Source organism: Sciurus vulgaris (genome assembly GCF_902686455.1).
Source record: "Sciurus vulgaris genome assembly, chromosome: 1".
Lineage (NCBI taxonomy): Eukaryota > Metazoa > Chordata > Mammalia > Rodentia > Sciuridae > Sciurus > Sciurus vulgaris.
Window position 1 is genome coordinate 54,085,837 of NC_136461.1, and position 14,689 is coordinate 54,100,525.

At 38.3% G+C, this 14,689-nt stretch overlaps 1 protein-coding gene across 5 annotated transcripts in view; it reads left to right on the plus strand.

Annotated features, from left to right (window-relative positions):
- The first annotated feature begins 812 nt into the window (after window positions 1-812).
- LEPR (leptin receptor) overlaps window positions 813-14,689 on the plus strand; it is a 124,119-nt gene continuing 110,242 nt past the window's right edge. Inside the window, exons 1-2 of one of the 5 annotated variants that reach the window (XM_079129662.1) lie at window positions 813-1,558; window positions 1,842-1,886. The gene's annotated coding sequence lies outside the window, so the exon portion shown is untranslated. The remainder of the gene's footprint in view (window positions 1,559-1,841; window positions 1,887-14,689) is intronic. The other 4 variants (XM_079129665.1, XM_079129666.1, XM_079129667.1 and 1 more) reach the window with 4 other exon arrangements.

Consider the following 14,689-nt stretch of genomic DNA (forward strand, 5'->3'; position numbering starts at 1 on the left):
GTTCATACAGATTATTTAATTAAGGATTCTTTGGGTGTTGCTTTGTTTCATAATAATTCAGAGAAACCAATATCTCTACTCCAATTTTTGCCTCCATCCAAAGAAGAATTTTGTCTAGTTTTTGAGGCTTGGTGAAAAGCCAAAGGTTAGTATTTCTTGATTATTTTTACCTACCACAGATGCCCAAGGAAGTACACCTGGTGTGCAAATATGACACTTCTGAATAAAGTGGCTTCAACAGTGGTCTGGAGATCCATGCACTTTTCTAAAAAAGCGACACTGGTCCTGAAAGGATATTTCTATGGGGGCAAAGTACCATTTACAGAGTTCCACAAGTGGGCAGTTTTCTAGACCAGGAAGACAGGAGACCTTGCTTCTAGCCCTACCATCTCTGGACTACTTCAAGCAACTCACTTTTGCTTATTGCCTCTTTCTATGAGAGTGCTGGTTAAATTAATTTTTTAGAAGCACTTTAAGTAATCATCCACCCACCGGAGTGTATGTTCACTCCCCTTTATTCCTTCTCCTTCACCCCGTTGGTTTTCCTCACATTACCCAGCACAATTGGGAATTTCATGAATACTTGCTTATCTGCTTGCCCTACTTCTCTTAGTTGAAAGAACATAATGTAAATGCATTTAGCATATTGTCTGGCACATAACATACCCTGAACAAAAATGCAGTAAATAAGTAAACAAATAAGTGAACATTTTGAGCAGAAACCAAGAAACCAAGAGAAAGGTTTATTTTCTTTGGGTTTGGAATCAGACCAGGAAAAGATCCCTCCCGTCCCACTTGCTATGTCCTGTTACTGAATTTCAGGATCGAAGAATAAGTGGTCATTTGTTCAACCCTCCTCCTGGATGCGTGAGGGCCCTTTTCAGCCTTCCTGACAAGGGTGACCAAGATGTTGACTGAAGCATCTTTGATGACAGAAGACTCACTCCCTCACTATTTCTGGTCTTTTCCATTTCACTTTCTTTCCCCACTCCTCCCAATTATTGAAAGCTTTATGGTTAGCATATTCTACACTTGCTGCAGCGGAGGCCAGGAAATGTTGGGGTGGGAGGGCCAAGGGAACCCCAGTGCCACGCTCAAGTCCGAGAGCCTTGGTTCAAGGTGGGAGGCGGTAGCTGACTGCTGGAGGAACTCGCGTGGCCGCGTTCCCGCTGCGTTGCCTCTGCTCCTGGTCTTCCTGCTGGCAGGGGGGTCTTCCTTCCCGAGCTCGGAGCCTTTCCTCCCCCAGGCCCGCGGCCGCGCGCAGCAACGTTCCCCGCCGCCGCCCGGGTCACCTGCTCGGCCGCTGGTCCCGCTCGGGGTCCGCTCCTCCCACCCCGGAGCCGCCACCCAGCTCTGCCCTCCGCGCTCCTCCTCAGTCCCTCCTCCCCACACGTCCCTGCCCTCCTCTCCGAGAGTTTCCCCGCACCTTCGGCGAGGAGTTCGGAGCGGCGGCACGGCAGAGCCCACGGCCGGCAGAGCGCGAGCGACGCAGGTGCCCGAGCCCCGGAGCCGCCGCCATCTCTGCCTCAGTCGGCGTCGGTTGGCTTTCTGGACCGAGGTAGGACCCGCTTCCCTCTGCTCCACGCCTGCTGCCACCCTTCCTGCGAGTGGGGCGGGCGCAGAGCCAGCGGGGGACTTGGGGACTGGGAGCCCGAGGCCAGCCTTTCGGGCCCTCCGGAGGGGTAGCACCGGGCGGGAGCGCGGGTGGCTGGGACGCTGCGCGACTTTCGGCTCCCCGGGGCCGGGAGGATGGGGCGCGCGCTGGTGGCTGCCGGCGGAGCCTGGGTGCGCACCTGCGGGGCCGCGGAGAGGAATTGCCACCCGGGGAACTTCTTTTCCAGGCCTCCTGCCTACTTTGGAAACTGAAGGGACTGCGACTGGAACCTGTGAGCTCTGGGGCCCTGAGTAAGGATTTGATGGTTTGAATGACAAAGTGTAAAAAAAAAAAAAAAAAGTGTTGTTGGGACGGTTTAGACCTCAGCCTGTTTTCTCCACCTTCCCGCGAGCAAATTAAAAACAGCCCCCAACTCCAGACAGAACCAGCCAAACCAAACCAAACCAAACCCCAAGTCCAACCCAACCAAAGCACGTATATAAAGGGATTTGTAATGCTGAGAAAAGAGACCCACCTGAGGAATCATTTTGGAAACCCCAGGTGTGATGTTGCCGTATAAGAAAAGGGGTTATTGCTGGTGCTATTTCTAGAACTTGTATTTGCCAACAGAAGATGAGAGTGACTCTTGTAGATCTCAGAGAGTTCTTTACACAGAAGGAGTTGCCTGGAGTGTCCATAATTACTTAAGTATATTGAAACAAGTGCTGCTTCAGAGCTCTGGACTTGGAATCAAAATCTGAATTTTGGTATTATCTGTGATGCTGTGGTTAGCATCTGTGGACCTCAGTTTCCTCATCTTTCAAATGAGACATTGGGATTAGGATAATTTCTGAGGGCCTTTTAATATCTAAGATGTATCCCAGATTTAAAAAAAAAATGTATAATTCTTTAACTCTTTTAACCTATTGCAAATTTTGCTAATTTTATGATACTAAAAAGAATCTATTGATCTTGGCATTTATTATTCATTATTTATGGTTACAGGATTTCCAGCCAAAAGTTGTAGAAAATACAATACATTTGCAAATAACTCAGGAATATATAGCTTATATGTGAATATTTAGAACACCTCCCAAACTTAAAGAATCAGGTTTACATTTAGGTCAATATTTGCAACACGGGCACAAAAACATGTAGTTTTAGCCTAGCATTTATTCTCTACCAGATTATACATTTGGAGGAAATAAAAATTGTTTTGGAAATAAACAAAAATTGTATCTTTGCTATCAATTACTGTTCTTGTACAATGTGTATTACTTTTTAGCATAAAATTGTGTGCAGAATGTTAAAAAATGGTTTCAGACCACTTCAGAGCCTTTTTGAAATTAAACTCAATAGCAAAGATGCCAATTTTAGTAATATATTTAGTTGACTTGGAATGAATCCCAGAAAGTAGCAGAGGTTAATTAAACAGATAAACCAAAAATTAGGTATTGACACACACACAAAATTTGTACTATAAAGTATCAGTGTACTTTATGCTTCCTTTTTGATTAAAAAACCCAAAACAATCCCTGGACTTGTTTAAGCAGACAGAGAATGATAAAATAGCTTTTGTTACTACTTGTAACGAATATTTACTGATGATATTTTCAGAATGATTTGACATTTGGTCATGGATAGTTAGGACAGGCTTAGCAGTGTTTCTAGCTCTTTTTGTTTGTTGGCTTTGGCCTAAAATAATAAAAGAATCTTTTCCCACCCACATGTGCATATGTGCAGTTGGGGAGGGTAGAATGAATTTGAAGTTCTCTTTTACAAATGTATTTTAACTTCTTTTTCACTATCTTGTCTTTGGGATGGAAATATCATCGATCATTCAAGCATTTTGTCTATCCTTATATTCTCTGGTGAAGTAGATGGTCAGTTCCTGAAACGCATGCTCATAAAGTTAAGTAAATTGCTTGTTGATAAAACAGGGGGTAATATTAGAACTCAAATACCCTGACTGCTAGTTGCTGGGAAAACAACTGAAATCAGTGGGTGGATTTGATTGCTCAGGGTCCACAGCCAACTCATTCATGGCTAGGGAGTGTGTTTGTGGTTGGCAGGGGCTCTGTTCCTCTTTTGCTGTGTGGGCTTTACTCTTCCACAAATTTATCAAGGAAAAAAAGCGGCCATCTCTTCACACTTAGGTCACTCTTGTAGAACCAAATGTTTTGTGTTTGTGAAGTATAGTATCTTTAGAAAATCGTAGAAATAAGAGCTAAACATATCCAGGAAAAACAAAAAACAATCAAACAAACAAAAGGAATTCTCTTGGCTGATATTGTATTGCATTTTTTATTTGGGGAGCCAAACACATGTACTAAAAATATGTCCTGTGGAGTTAAAAATGAAGAAAAAGGCTTATGATCTGTTCTAATTCTTAAGATTTTATGTGATTTACAAATTCCGATTTTAATTAAATTAGAAAGGCTCAACGTACGCCTACTGGCCAGATTTAGTACATATAGCCTTTTGGATTTTCTATTCAAATTTCATCTGTTTATAATTTGGAATATTATTTCTCACATTTTTTTAATGATTCAATATGATATCTATTATCTTTTCACACACATGATCTACTAATCTTAAAAATTTTAATACTTTGAACTATAACATATAAGAAGTACATAAGACAAATTTATTGGTTGATGTACAATATAACAAATGATTTTAACAGATAATTATAAGGCAAATGCTTCACTACTCACTATTGAGGAAAGAAGAACATTGCTGATATCCAGAAACTTCTTGTGTAATCCCTCCTTATTGCAAGCTTGGTTTGAAATTTTCTTAAAATTAACATGGCTGTAGTAGGCATTCTTTTTTTTTAATGATTAAGTAATTTATTCATTGGGCACAGTAAATGGTTTACAATAACAACTAGTAATAAAATAAAACAGTTATAACAATGTACTGTAATAAATTTATATGAATGTGGTGTTTATGTCTCTTTTGTAGATTATTTTGCTTAACATTTTGTTTGTGAGATGAAGCCATTTCTTCTTAAAACAAAATATGAGAGTTGTTTATATTCTTCGTTTCCAATTTTTCTCTTTGCTTTTTCTTAATCCCATTCTTATCCAACTTCAGTTTTCCATACTCTGCCAAAACTACTTCAAGGTCTGCTGCTTTTAAGGTCAACAATGATACTACCTTTGCTAATTCATCAGTCAGGTGTAAGTGTTCATCTTATTTTCCCTGTTGTCACTTCTCCTTGACTTCCAGGACTCCACACACTCTTTGATTTTTCTCCTTCCCTGGCTGCTCCTTTCAGCCTACTTTACTGGACTCTCCTTTTGGAGGTTTTAAACTTGCAGTGCCTTAAGGTATAGTTAATTTCTCTCCATACTCTGACAATTTCATGCAACCACTATATTTTATACTGAGGACTCAAAAAGTGATAGCTTAAGCCTTGTTATCTCCCTCTGAACTTCAGATCTCATTATCCAGCCGCCTAACAACATTTTCTTTTAGATGTCTAGTAGACATTTCCAGTTTATCACACTCCAAATGGAATATTCATCTTGCCTGAGCCTACACTTTCTGTGGTCTTTTCCATCTTCAACTTTCAAATTGGCTAAGCTCTAAACCTTGGACTCACCTTTGATGTCTCCCATTCTCTCATACTTCATGTATGTAATGTTAGAAAATCTTCGCTCTGTCTTCAAAATAAATATAATCACTTATTTTCACCTCCATGGCTGCCACCCTCATATAAACTGCCCTCCTTAGGTTATTGTAAGGACTTCCTAACCAGTGTCCCTGCTTTTATCTTATGCCTTCCTCAGTCCATTTTCAGAATGACAGAGTCAGACATTGACAGTTTTCTGCTCTAGACTCTCCAATGGTTTTCTAGTTCATACAGAGTCAATTCCAAAGTCCTTAGGATAACCCAGCTGGTCTTTCTGCCCATCCTTTTACCTATCCAATCTCTTTTCCTACAGTTCTCTGATTTAGTTGCAACCATACTGGGTTCCTTGCTATTCCTTGAATAAATTGGAAGCCATCTCTGGTTTCTCTGTTGGGAAAGCTCTTCTCCCAGAGATCTGCATGACTTATTCTCTTACAGTCATTTCCTTTTAGTTTTTGTTCAAAGGTTTCCTTTTCAATTGGGCTACTCTGATTGTTATATTCAAAATTATCTGTTGTTTAACCTTGCAATATATCTTTTTAGTTTTCCTTTGCTCTTCTTTACAGCATTTCCCTACCTTTTAAGATACTCTTTTTTTGGTTCTATTTCAACTAGAATGTAAACTTCACAAGGGTAGTACTTCTTTTTTTCCTCCTCTGGCTCACTGTCTTATCCCTATGTGTGAAATAGGGCCTCACATTTTAGAGGAGAGCCATATTTTTTTTTTCTGTCAATTGAATACTGTTGCTTGTCCAGTTTTGTTGCTGGGTATATTTCATTGTATGAATATAACACATTTAAAAACTTGATTCTGATTATGGATATTCAGGTTCTTTGCTTTTTCTTTCTTTGTTTCCTTCTTCCTTTTTTTTTTTTTTTTTGCTACTCTCTTAGTCATTTTCTACTGTTATTACAGGATACCATAGCTTGGGTAATTTTTAAACAACAGAAGTTTATTTGGTTCATGATTCTGGAGGCTGAGAAGGCTAAGAGCATATGATAAGGGCCTTCTTGCTGTCTCATAGCATCACAGAAAGGCACGCAAGCACAGATGAGAGAGGACAAGAGGGAGCCAAACTTAGAACAAAGCCATTGGGTGCATAATGTCAATTAATTCATTCTTAAGGGCAGAGCCCTTATGACCTTCCTTATATCAACTCTTGTTAGGCCCCACTTCCCTACACTGTTGTATTGAATACTAAGTTTCTGACACATGAACTTTGGGAACCTACTCAAACCATACCAGTTACTATAAATAAAGCAGTTGTGACCCATTCTTTACAACTATCCTAGTACATAGGTGCAAAAGATTTTTTTAAGAGTTTAAGAGTAATAAGCAAATTACTGGGTTACAGGACTTGCAGACTTCAGCTTTATTAGATAATGCCACACTTTTGAAGTGTGGTTTTACCAATTTACATTCCTACTCTTATTGTTGTGAATCCTTGCCAAAATATGGTATTGACAGAACAGTTAAAGTTTTGCTCATCTGATAGGTGTGTATTAGTATCTCCTTAATATTCATTTCTTTAATTACTAGTGACATTGATCCTGGCATCTGTGAGAACAGGCCAAATTATGCTGCAATAACAAACAATCCCCAAATCTCTCCATTGTAATGCGGTTTCTCATTCATACAAAGCCTCTCTGAACTAAGATGACTCTCTAGGTTAACTGTCTTCCATGCAATAACTGGAAATCTAGTTTAGGAAAACTATAATTTTGTAGCTGTACAACCTGAAACAGAACTTTCTCACTTGGTATAAAAGTGGGGAGAGAGCATTGAAAATCTTGAGCCAGTTTTAAATGCCAGCTCATTTAAAGTGACATGAATTATTTGTACTCACATTTTTGAAGTGAAGGAAGTCACATAGTCATGCCTAACTACAAGGAGTTGGGGAGTCAATTGTCCTCTGGTAATAGGAGAATAAATCTAAAAGTACTGGTGAGCAGAATGTATTATCTATTATTATGCAACATATTACCTTAACACAGTGGCTTAAAACCATAAACAGTGATTATTACAAATATTAAGAGTTTGATATGTGTTAGTCTGTTTTGGCGCTCTGTATTTGTTAATTTGGTCTCTTCGTGTATATTTGCCAATATCACGTTGTCTTGATTATAGATTTAGCAAGTCTTGCTTTGAGCTTCAGCAAGCCATTCCATTGTGCATTGGGAGTTTGGGATGTGACCAACTTCATTCTTTTGCATGTGGATATCCATTTGGTGTCCCATTGTTTAAAAGTCTATTCATTCCCCCATTTAATTGTCACCTTGTCATTGTCTATTTACCAGAAATATAAGGGTTTATTTCTGCAATCTCAATTTTACTCCAGTGATCTATGTTTCTTTCCTTATGCCAGCTCCACACTCTCTTGATTATTGTAGGTTTAGAGTATTAAAATGTGGATTGTGAGTCCTTTAGCTTGAATCTTTCATTTCGACACTGATTTGACAATTAGTTCACATATTCATATGGATTTAGTATTAGCTTGTCAATTTCTATACTAAAGGAAGATAGGATTTTGATAGGGATTGAATTGACTCTGAAGTCAATTCCTGAAGTATTATCATCTTAAAAAAATTGTCTTTTTTTTTTCTGTGTGTTTTTTTTTAATTTTTAATTTTAATTAAAAATCATAAATTTACATAGGGCAATGTTGTTTCATTCATTTTGTTATTTTTTCCCCTTCCCCCCTCCCCTCCCACCCCTCTTTTCCCTCTCTACATTCCTTTCTTCCTCATTCTTACCACCCTCCTTATCCCTAACCCTAAACCTAACCCTAACCCTAACACTAACCCCTCCTATCCCCCACCCCCGCATGTCCTCATCCGCTTATCAGCGAGATCACTCATCCTTTAGTTTTTTGAGATTGGCTTATCTCACTTAGCATGATACCCTCCAATTTCATCCATTTGCCTGCGAATGCCATAATTTTGTCATTCCTCATGGCAGAGTAATATTCCATTGTATATATATGCCACAGTTTCTTTATCCATTCATCAACTGAAGGGCATCTGGGTTGGTTCCACAATCTGGCTATAGTGAATTGAGCAGCTATGAACATTGATGTGGCTGTATCTCTGTAGTATGCTGATTTTAAGTCCTTTGGGTATAGGCCAAGGAGTGGGATAGCTGGGTCAAATGGTGGGTCCATTCCAAGCTTTCTGAGGAATCTCCATACTGCTTTCCAGAGTGTCTGCACTAGTTTGCAACCCCACCAGCAATGTATGAGTGTACCTTTTTCCCCACATCCTCGCCAACACCTATTGTTGCTTATGTTCTTGATAATCGCCATTCTAATTGGGGTGAGATAAAATCTTAGGGTAGTTTTGATTTGCATTTCTCTTATTACTAGAGATGTTGAACATTTTTTCATATATCTGTTGATTGCTTGTACATCTTCTACTGTGAAGTGTCTGTTCATTTCCTTAGCCCATTTGTTGATTGGATTATTTGTATTCTTGGTGTAGAGTTTTTTGAGTTCTTTATAGATTCGGGATATTAGCGCTCTATCTGAAGTATGATTGGCAAAGATATTCTCCCACTCTGTAGGCTCTCTCTTCACATTACTGATTGTTTCCTTTGCTGAGAGAAAGCTTTTTAGTTTGAATCTATCCCAGTTGTTGATTCTTGCTTTTATTTCTTGTGCTATGGGAGTCCTGTTAAGGAAGTCTGCTCCTAAACCAACAAGTTGAAGGTTTGGGCCTACTTTTTCTTCTATAAGATGCAGGGTCTCTGGTCTGATTCCGAGTTCCTTGATCTATTGTGAGTTGAGTTTTGTGCAGGGTGAGAGATAAGGGTTTAATTTCATTCTGTTGCATATGGTTTTCCAGTTTTCCCAGCACCATTTGTTGAAGAGGCTATCTTTTCTCCATTGCATATTTTTAGCCCCTTTGTCTAGTATGAGGAAATTGTATTTATTTGGGTTTGTGTCCGTGTCCTCTATTCTGTACCATTGATCTACCTTTCTATTTTGGTACCAATACCATGCCGTTTTTGTTACTATTGCTTTGTAGTAGAGATGAAGATCTGGTATTGCAATACCACCTGCTTCGCTCTTTCTACTGAGGATTGCTTTAGCTATTCTGGGTTTCTTATTCTTCCAGATGAATTTCATAATTGCTTGCTCTATTTCTGTAAGGTACATCATTGGGATTTTAATTGGAATTGCATTGAATCTATATAGCACTTTTGGTAGTATGGCCATTTTGACAATATTAATTCTTCCTATCCATGAACATGGGAGATCTTTCCATCTTCTAAGGTTTTCTTTAATTTCTTTCTTTAGTGTTCTGTAGTTCTCATTGTAGAGGTCTTTCACCTCTTTTGTGAGATTGATTCCCAAGTATTTTATTTTTTTTTGATGCTATTGTGAATGGGGAAGTTTTCCTAATTTCTCTTTCTGAAGATTCATCACTTATGTATAAAAATGCATTGGATGTATGAACATTGATCTTGTAACCTGCTACTTTACTGAATTCACTTATGAGTTCTAAGAGTTTTCTGGTGGAATTTCCAGGTTCCTCTAAATATATAATCATGTCATCAGCAAACAGGGATAGTTTGAGTTCCTCTTTTCCAATTCGTATCCCTTTAATTTCTTTGGTTTGTCTAATTGCTCTGGCTAGAGTCTCAAGAACAATGTTGAATAGAAGTGGTGAGAGAGGGCATCCCTGCCTTGTTCCAGTTTTTAGGGTGAATGCTTTCAGTTTTTCACCATTTAGAATGATATTGGCCATGGGCTTAGCATAGATGGCCTTCACAATGTTAAGGAATGATCCCACTACCCCAATTTTTTCTAGTGTTTTGAGCATGAAGGGATGCTGTATTTTAGCGAATGCTTTTTCTGCATCTATTGAAATAATCATGTGATTCTTAACTTTTAGTCTGTTGATATGGTGAATGACATTTATTGATTTCCGGATGTTGAACCAACCTTGCATCCCTGGGATAAAACCCACTTGATCATGGTGCACTATCTTTTTAATATGTTTTTGTATGCGATTTGCTAAAATTTTGTTGAGAATTTTTGCGTCGATGTTCATTAAGGATATTGGTCTGAAATTTTCTTTCCTCGATGTATCTCTGTCTGGTTTAGGTATCAGGGTGATATTGGCTTCATAGAATGAGTTTGGGAGGGTTCCCTCCTCTTCTATTTCATGGAATACTTTGAGAAGTATTGGAATGAGCTCTTCTTTAAAGGTTTTGTAGAACTCGGCTGAGAACCCATCTGGTCCCGGACTTTTCTTTGTTGGTAGGCTTTTGATGACCTCTTCTATTTCATTGCTTGAAATTGATTTATTTAAGTTGTGTATGTCTTCCTCGTTCAGTTTAGGCAATTCATATGTCTCTAGAAACTTGTTGACGTCTTCGAGGTTTTCTGTTTTGTTGGAGTATAGATTTTCAAAATAGCTTCTAATTATGTTTTATATTTCACTCGTGTCTGTTGTGATATTTCCTTGTTCATTCCAAATTTTAGTAATTTGAGTTTTCTCCCTTTTTCTCTTTGTTAGCATGGCTAAGGGTTTATCAATTTTGTTTATTTTTTCAAAGAACCAACTATTTATTTTGTTAATTTTTCCGATTGTTTCTTTTGTTTCAATTTCGTTGATTTCAGCTCTGATTTTAACTATTTCCTGTCTTCTACTACTTTTGGTGTTGGTCTGCTCTTCTTTTTCTAGGGCTTTGAGCTGTAGTGTTAAGTCGTTTATGTGTTGATTTCTACTTCTTTTGTTGAATGCGCCCCATGAAATAAATCTTCCTCTCCGTACTGCTTTCATAGTGTCCCAGAGGTTTTGATATGATGTGTCTTTGTTCTCATTTACTTCTAAGAATTTTTTAATTTCCCTCCTGATGTCTTCTGTTATCCATTCATTGTATAATAGTGTATTATTTAATCTCCAAGTATTGGAGAAGTTTCTGTTTTTTATTCTGTCATTTATTTCTAATTTCAGTCCATTATGATCTGATAGAGTACAACGTAGTATCTCTATCTTCTTGTATTTGCTAACAGTAGCTTTGTGGCATAAAACATGGTCTATTTTAGAGAAGGATCCATGTGCTGCTGAGAAGAAAGTGTATTCGTTCTTTGTTGAATGGTATATTCTATATAAGTCGGTTAAGTCTAAATTGTTGGTTGTGTTATTGAGATCTGTGGTTTCTTTATTCAATTTTTGTTTGGACGATCTATCCAGCGGTGAGAGAGGTGTGTTAAAATCGCCTAGTATTATTGTGTTGTGGTCTATTTGATTTCTGGATTTGAGAAGGATTTGTTTGAGGTACATGGATGAGCCAATGTTCGGGGCATAGATATTTATGATTGTTATGTCTTGCTGATTTATGCTTCCCTTAAGCAGTATGTAATGTCCTTCTTTATCCCTTCTGACTAGTTTTGGCTTAAAGTCCACATTATCTGAAATGAGGATGGATACTCCAGCTTTTTTGCTGTGTCCATGTGCATGGTATGTTTTTTCCCATCCTTTCACCTTCAGTCTATGGGTATCTCTTTCTATGAGATGGGTCTCTTGCAGGCAACATATTGTTGGATTTTTCTTTTTAATCCAATCTGCCAGTCTATGTCTTTTGATTGATGAGTTCAGGCCATTAACATTCACAGTTATTATTGTGATATGATTTGTATTCCTATTCATTGGACTCATTTTTGTTTTTTGACATGATTTGGTTTCTCCTTTATTTGGCTATTCCTTTAGGCTAGTTCCTCCCGTTGCTGATTTACATCATTGTTTTTCATCTCTTCCTCATGGAATATTTTGCTGAGAATGTTCTGTAATGCCGGCTTTCTTTTAGTAAATTCCTTTAGCTTTTCTTTATTGTGGAAAGATTTTATCTCATCGTCAAATCTGAAAGTAAGTTTTGCTGGGTATAAAATTCTTGGTTGGCATCCATTTTCTTTCAGGGCTTGGTAAATGTTGTTCCAGGCCCTTCTAGCTTTTAGGGTCTGGATTGAAAAATCTGCTGATATTCTTATTGGTTTTCCCCTGAATGTAATCTAATTCTTTTCTCTCACGGCCTTTAAAATTCTGTCTTTATTTTGAATGTTAGGTATTTTCATAATAATGTGCCTTGGTGTAGGTCTGTTGTAATTTTGCATATTTGGAGTCCTATAAGCCTCTTGTACTTGGTTTTCCATTTCATTCTTGAGATTTGGGAAATTTTCTTTTTTTTTTTTATTGTAAACAAATGGGATACATGTTGTTTCTCTGCTTGTACATGGCATAAAGGCATACCATTTGTGTAATCATAAATTTACATAGAGTAATGTTGTTTGATTCATTCTGTTATTTTTTCCCTTCCCCCCACCCCTCCCACCCCTCTTTACCCTCTATACAGTACTGCCTTCCTCCATACTTGCCCCCCTCCCTAACCCTAACTCTAACCCTAACACTAACCCTTCCCTCCCCCCCATTATGTGTCATCCTCCACTTATTAGCGATATCATTCGTCCTTTGGCTTTCTTAGATTGGCTTATCTCACTTAGCATGATATTCTCCAATTTCATCCATTTGCCTGCAAATGCCATAATTTTATCATTCTTTATGGCTGAGTAATATTCCATTGTATATATATACCACAGTTTCTTTATCCACTCGTCAATTGAAGGGCATCTAGGTTGGTTCCACAGTCTGGCTATTGTGAATTGAGCAGCTATGAACATTGATGTGGCTGTATCTCTGTAGTATGCTGACTTTAAGTCCTTTGGGTATAGGCCAAGGAGTGGGATAGCTGGGTCAAATGGAGGGTCCATTCCAAGTTTTCTAAGGAATCTCCACACTGCTTTCCAGAGTGGCTGCACTAATTTGCAGCTCCACCAGCAATGTATGAGTGTACCTTTCTCCCCACATCCTCGCCAACACCTGTTGTTGCTCGTATTCTTGATAATCGCCATTCTAATTGGGGTGAGATGGAATCTTAGGGTGGTTTTGATTTGCATTTCTCTTATTACTAGAGATGCTGAACATTTTTCCATATGTTTGTTGATTGCTTGTAGATCTTCTTCTGTGAAGTGTCTATTCATTTCCTTAGCCCATTTTTCAACTGGATTATTTGAATTCTTGGAGTAGAGTTTTTTGAGTTCTTTATAGATTCTGGAGATTAGTGCTCTATCTGAAGTATGATTGGCAAAGATATTCTCCCACTCTGTAGGCTCTTTCTTCGCATTGCTGATAGTTTCCTTTGCTGAGAGAAAGCTTTTTAGTTTGAATCTATCCCAGTTGTTGATTCTAGCTTTTATTTCTTGTGCTATGGGAGTCCTGTTAAGGAAGTCTGATCCTAGACCAACAAGGTGAAGATTTGGACCTACTTTTTCTTCTATAAGATGCAGGGTCTCTGGTCTGATTCCGAGGTCCTTAATCCATTTTGAGTTTAGTTTCGTGCATGGTGAGAGATATGGGTTTAGTTTCATTCTGTTGCATATGGATTTCCAATTCTCCCAGCACCATTTGTTGAAGAGGCTATCTTTTTTCCATTGCATATTTTTGGCCCCTTTGTCTAGTATGAGAAAATTGTATTTATTTGGGTTTGTGTCCGTGTCCTCTGTTCTATACCATTGATCTACCTTTCTATTTTGGTACCAATACCATGCCGTTTTTGTTACTATTGCTTTGTAGTAGAGATGAAGATCTGGTATTGCAATACCCCCTGTTTCACTCTTCCTGCTAAGGATTGCTTTAGCTATTCTGGGTTTCTTATTCTTCCAGATGAATTTCATAATTGCTTGCTCTATTTCTGTAAGGTACGTCATTGGGATTTTAATTGGAATTGCATTGAATTTGTATAGCACTTTAGGTAGTATGGCCATTTTGACAATATTAATTCTTCCTATCCAAGAACATGGAAGATCTTTCCATCTTCTAAGGTGTTCTTTAATTTCTTTCTTTAGTGTTCTGTAGTTCTCATTGTAGAGGTCTTTCACCTCTTTTGTGAGATTGATTCCCAAGTATTTTATTTTTTTTGAGGCTATTGTGAATGGGGTAGTTTTCCTAATTTCTCTTTCTGAAGATTCATCACTTATGTATAAAAATGCGTTGGATTTATGAGCATTGATCTTGTAACCTGCTACTTTACTGAATTCACTTATGAGTTCTAAGAGTTTTCTGGTGGAATTTCCAGGTTCCTCTAAATATATAATCATGTCATCAGCGAACAGGGATAGTTTGAGTTCTTCTTTTCCAATTCGTATCCCTTTAATTTCTTTGGTTTGTCTAATTGCTCTGGCCAGAGTCTCAAGAACGATGTTGAATAGAAGTGGTGAGAGAGGGCATCCCTGCCTTGTTCCAGTTTTTAGGGGGAATGCTTTCAGTTTTTCACCATTTAGAATGATATTAGCCATGGGCTTAGCATAAATGGCCTTTACAATGTTAAGGAATGTTCCCACTATCCCTATTTTTTCTAGTGTTTTGAGCATGAAGGGATGCTGTATTTTATCAAA